Here is a 5,837-nt window from a genome sequence, read left to right as displayed (position 1 = left end):
CTGCCCGCCCGCCTGGCCTTGTAAAGCTGAGGACTGGGGAGCCGGGCGGCAGAGGCGAGCCCGAGCTGCTTAAGAGGCGGTGACAGCCGAGGGGTCTCCTCCTAGGCAGGCTGCACCCTGGGGGACCCGCCAGGCTGCGAGTGAACTCCAGAGCTCTGGGGGCAGTGGGGCCAGTGAAGAGGGAGCGAGGAGGGCCAGGGAGCGGCTGAGAAAGGACTACCATGCCGCCTCTCCTTCCGTGCAAAGCGTGAAAGCCAGGGGTGTGCGGGGCAGAGACTCGGAAGGTTCTGCGCTTTCCTGCTACGCATCCCACAGAAGAAACACAATGCAAAGAAAAGATGCGCTCCCCAAACTCCCAGCACCATGGGTGACAGGCCGCCTTGAAAAGGGTAGGCTTAAGGTAAAGATAGGAGACCGAGGCCACAGGGGCTAGTGGGAGTCTAGTTTTCTTGGGAAGAGGAAAGAAAAAAATTGATGGTGGAAAATGGCCACTATTCTGCAGGGTTGAATGAATAATGCTCGGGATGATGGAAAGAAGTAGTAGATTAGCCAGGCATGGCCAGGAGCTGGGAGGGGCCCAGCCCCAGGCCTCCCCACACCTATCTTCTCGGAAGAAGCTGGATGTCGCTGAAGCAAAGTCGAAAATTAAAAAGAATAACCTTTTCCCTTTCCCCATCCAGGAAGTAGCTGAAGGTATTTATATATCTTGGGGAGATTTAGAGTATAAACTCTAAGATCTTTGGTATTTAAGTGTCAACATCGATTTATTTATTTATTGCTGAGCTGACTGTAACTGACTCAATAACAAATCTAATCATGTATTGCCCTGGAAAAGGAATATTCTCATTATGTATTTTCTGCAAATGATGGCTCAACATTGCATTTGAATGTCTGCTGTAAATATCAATAATATCGAGTAATTACTCTGTAGTGGAGTAAACTAATTTATTAGCATGAATGTTTATACGGCTCCTACTCCCCTCTTTACAAGGGTAGCTTATCACAAATCATACTTCGCAGACACATTGGTTTAATGAACTCTTTATTCCGGGGTTTGCTGCAAGAACTTTCACGCTCCTTGAATCTCTGAGAACTGAACTCAAAATTATTTGTTCGTTTTGAGCTTGACATATCTGTCCACTGTGGCTTGTGCGGAGGGCAGTGACAGTGTGAGGGAGAAGGTCCGGTGGGAAGGAAGGTTATTGGGGAGAGGCAGCTTGAGACCTCTTAAAGCTGCGAGTCACAATTATGGGATTGCTCTACAGCAGAAGAAAAAAAGAAGGAAAGAAAAAAAAAAACCACCAAAAACTTAGATTTCCAGCAGCGACCCACAAGGCAAAATATTTATTTCTCTACAGTATCTCTTTCTTGGAGACGTCATATAAAAGGGAGAAGGAGAGGTTTTCCAATAGCAGTATTTGAGCCATTCTCTGGCTTGATGTTGGCTCTCCCAAACTCTCTCCCAACAGCCCACCCAGTCCCCGCCACCCCCACCCTGGAACAAAAGGAATGCATGAGGGGTTTCAGTGACTGTGCCATAACAAAGGCGCCACCATTGCGGGGCTTGCCCCGCCCCTGGGTGAAGGCAAACAAATTCTTGCACTTGTATTAGGGCTTTTAAGACTATAATTGAACCTGGGGGCGTCTAGGGGAACCGAAAACAGTTCTAGACAGACCTGGGGTTTTATAGCAGTTTTGGCAGTCAACTTCAGCTTGTGCCTGAGCAGACCGGCTGCGGTGGCCTGCCAGCGGGGACGCCAGGCTGCCTCCCCCAGCTGCCTGCAGCCCCTCTTCTAATTAGCTCGGTTTCCCTTGGTGCCAGGGAGAAGGGGTCCCCACAGGAAGGTGGGTATGGGGCTGTGCTCTGTTCCGCATAACCAATGCCTCCGGTGTCCTTGAGAGCCAAGCCGAGAGGGTGCCGCAGGTCTGGATCCCATGGGTGTCTGCAGGAGACAAAGGCGAATTGCCCAGGAAAGGCTGGAGCAGAGAAGTGCTCCGGGAGTGGCTGGCGGGGCAATTGCAAGGGCTGGACAGAAGCGGGGTGCCGGGTGGGGCTTGTCGCCTGGAAGGGGGCATGTAGGGGCGCTGCCTGGAAGATGATGAGGGCAAAGGCTTTTGATGCCAGGAGAAGGGAAAATGCCTGGAGTGGTGAATGCTTTAGCTCCCCAGCAGGGACAGGATGGGGTTCTCAGATCCCCAATACTGCGCACTGTTCCCAGCTCCTGCCCCTCTTGCCCAGGAACGTAATGACTGTGTGAATGTTTGGTGGTGGGTGGGTGGGGGGAGAGGGTGGGCGCAGCTCTGAGGATCAAGCCAAATCTTGGGGAAGCGCGGGAGGCAGAGCTGCGGGGTTTGGACTTTGCTCTAAGCCTAATTGACTCTTCCGCTTTGTAGGAGGCCCCACAGCAGAGCTGAGCCCACCCGACTCCGGGGAAGACCTAGTGGGGGCTAAGGCCGCCCTGGAAGTCCAAGTCCGAGTTGCATTCCTTGAAGAGACTGAGCCAGGCAAAGCTTAACATTGGCCCTGGAGACTGGTTTCCCAAGAGCTGTTCTTTTTCAAGAGCTCCACAGCGCGGAGCCATCTCCAGAAAACAATCCTCGGCGTCTATTTCCTTTTATCGTCAACCCGGAGCCCCACGGCAGCTAATGCAAGAGGCCAAAAATGTTTTGGAGGAAGAAAAACAAAGGCAGGAAGTGGCGGCGGACTGACGGTGCGTGTGTGTCTGCGGAGAAGGGAGGGAGCCGTTTCAATCTCTTGTTTTTCCAAACTTCTCTTCTTGTTGTTTTTCCAAACTTCAAGGTCTAGGCAGCCCTCGCAGGGCCGGCCCGTCGCTCCCCGCGCAACATTTTGGAGATGGCCACCCGGAGAGGAGAAGGCTGGCGCCCGCGCCAACCTCGTCAGGCGGAAATGGCTAACGAGGAGATTTGCGCAGCAGAGCAGACCAAGCCTTTCCAAGGCTCCTTTGATTTGGCCCTAATGTCGGAGGGGGTAGTTGGGGGTTCTGCAGCGCCTCCGGATCCTCCTGGGGCGGGCTGAGTGCACCCTGGCGGTGATGGGGTTATTCTTGCGCCCGCGCTCCACGCGCCTTCCTAGGCGGGATGTCGGAATAAAGTGTGTCCAGGTGCCTCTGCCCAGCACTGCCGCCTCCGCTTCTTCTTGCAGCCGATGGGTCTGGGCGGCAGCTGGAGGGCTGTTGTTGGCGGTGCCTGGGATTGGGTAGCCCAGGCGCGGTCAGTGCGCACCGGGACAATGTGAGGCCTTTTCGCTGGGATTGTTGTGCTGGGGGTATTTCCAGCAATCATTCTAGGGACGGAGCCCAAAAGACTGTCACCTGATAGGTGGCTTAACACCCGCTCACTCCTAGGGAGGACAGAGCTGGGGGTAGGGAACACCTCCAGACTCCGGGGTTCCCAACCCCAATCGGCCCTGCTGCTAGGCTGCCTTCTTCTTTCTTGGGACCAGCAGTGACTCTTTGTCCCCCAAATCTGAGAATCCAAGGTCCCTAGTGCCTGCACTTGCAACCCTTTGACGGCTCTGTGCTTAGTCCATAGTGTGAATGCCAATACCAGGATGCGCTCACCCCATTCCCACCATGGCCAGTCCAGTCTCTTTGCACCTACTGCTCGCCTGTCTCCCGCCCTGCCTCTTTCCAGCCCAGTTTCGCCTTCTTCAGTTTCCTGCCTCTTCTGATGCCTCTCATAGGCTGAGCAAGAACTGAGGTGCCACTGGAGGGCACCCAATACTCAAGCACAGAGAAGGGGACTGCTAGGTTCCAGATTCTTCCTCATTTCAGGCCTCCTCCATAGAGATCTATCCGAACTGGATTTCTCACCTTCTTCTGAACACTCCATTCCAAGGCCCTACCTCGTCCTTTTACTCTCCCTCCCTTTCTTACCAGCTCTTCTGCCTTCTCTTCTTAGGACCCAGCTACTGCTTTTCTAGACCCAGCAATCCTGGATGACAGCCAGCCTGGGAGGAGTCAGGCCCTCTTGACAGACAGAAACTCTCTCCCCAAGATCTACAATCATTTATCTGTGGATCACTTATGGGCGGCACCAATTTTTTTCTTCTTCTTCTTGCTGGTCTGAGCCTCTACCTTCCTCTATCCTTAAATGTCACACCTGTTTCTAGAAAGCTATACAGAAGACTATTTCAACCCCGTGAGGATACTGCACTCAGGTGCAAGAGCCAGCTGGAGGACCCAGGGTGGAAATGGCCATAGTATTCTTTGGGGGATGGGGGGCAGTTCGAGGAGGCCAAGCCTCCACCAAGAACTCTCTCCTTCCCAGTGGGAGGAATCCTGGCTGGAGGTATGTTTGTCCTCCTTGGTGAGCTTGGGAAATGGGTCAGTCAATTGGCAGATCAGAGCCAATCTATCATTTCCAGGTGCTGTCCGAGGCGGCGCTGAGGCTGAGATGAAATATCAGGAGACTCCTTGCTGTCATTGCTAGGTGGGGGCAGGGGTTAATTTATCCCTCAGGCTTGGCAAGGCACCCCACCTGTCCACAAGCTCCTCTACCCTTCCCAAAAGAACAGAGACAGGTAATGCCTTGAACTTGACCTTTTGGTTGGTTCTGACCTACAGATTCTATCATCAGAGGTGCCTAAATATCTGAAGAAGTCCACATCCTTCTCCTGGCCTCTAAGGGGTGGGGCATAGGGCTCAACTGAAAGCCTTAGTCACCCAAACAATCTGGTTATTATTTAGTTTAGTGGACCCAAACTGATGGGAGGAAGAGGGCTACTTTCTTTGAGAAGAACTATTATTTTCACGGTTGTGTACTCATTAGAGATATCCCCCCCTACCAAGTGGGAACAAATGGGATGGGGGGCGGGATTTTGAAGGGCAAAGCCCATGTTCTCAGCGTGTGCCTTCCATTCTCCCTGGAGCTTCGGCTCAAACGGGTTCCCCCAGCCGCTTGTGTCTGCAATAAAGGGGACAAATGAGGGCGGCCCAACCAGAAGGTCAGCTCTGGCCCTGGGGTCTTGGTCCCCACAGTTGTAGCCCCCAGGAGACAGCTCCTCAAGCTCCTCTGTTTCTACTCAGCCACAATGCATGGTTCATATTCCAGACTTGAGAAGGGCGAGCCCCAGTCCTGTCCAACCCTGCCCTAAGAGTCTCTGCCACATGGCCCGAAAGGCAGTTCTGCGATGGTACCCATCCACAGGCAATCTCTCCAGTGGCTAGTGTCCCCTCAAGGCCCTGCTCCACCATGCAGCCCTAGGGATAATACCCAGCTTTTCTGCTTTCTGTGGGGGAAAAAAAGACAAAAATCTTTGATTCACCTGGAGCAACAAGCTCAGCGGCAGACCAAACTTACACTGTTTGTGGACCGCTGAGCCTGATGTGGCGACCTGCTTCCAGCAGGCCCTGACAGAGGGAAGGGGCTTGCACCTCAAGAACACAGTGAAGGGGTTCTTGGGGCCCAGGATCAGGGGCTTTTACCTTTGGCAAAATGCACCTCACTTCTTGGCCCAGATTTTAGGCAGAAGAGGAAGGGCATCAAAGGTCTCACGAAAGGCCTGCCACGCATTGAGGTTGGCGGCCTGGACTCAGGGACTTCAAGAAAGGCTCCCAGCAGGGTCCTTGCTCCCTCATCCTATTCTGGGCCCAGTTGACCTGATGGCCTTACCCGTCCCTTGTTTCTTGTTTCTACGGGAGTTAAGGACTCAGAACCCTCCGGATCCAGCCATGTTCAGTCTCTCCACCTTGCAATTGCAGGCGCTGCTGCCTCTCACCAGGGCTAGGCCTCCTGGATCCTGCTCTTCCAGGACTCCATGTGGGCACAGCCCGGGCCACCCCACCGCTGGCGGCGGGGACTTTTCAATAGGGCTG

General features: G+C 53.7%; 1 long non-coding RNA gene across 1 annotated transcript; it reads left to right on the top strand.

Annotated features, from left to right (window-relative positions):
• Positions 1-64: 64 nt before the first annotated feature.
• Positions 65-3,133, top strand: LOC106725545. The gene is made up of 3 exons (XR_001361429.1): positions 65-400; positions 2,395-2,711; positions 2,801-3,133. It is a non-coding gene; the product is annotated as an uncharacterized LOC106725545 (long non-coding RNA).
• The last annotated feature ends 2,704 nt before the right edge of the window (positions 3,134-5,837 follow it).

Source organism: Myotis brandtii, unplaced genomic scaffold (assembly GCF_000412655.1).
Source record: "Myotis brandtii unplaced genomic scaffold, ASM41265v1 scaffold17, whole genome shotgun sequence".
Classification (NCBI taxonomy): domain Eukaryota; kingdom Metazoa; phylum Chordata; class Mammalia; order Chiroptera; family Vespertilionidae; genus Myotis; species Myotis brandtii.
Note: the sequence above shows the minus strand (reverse complement) of the source record. Positions and strands in the feature narration are given on the sequence as shown.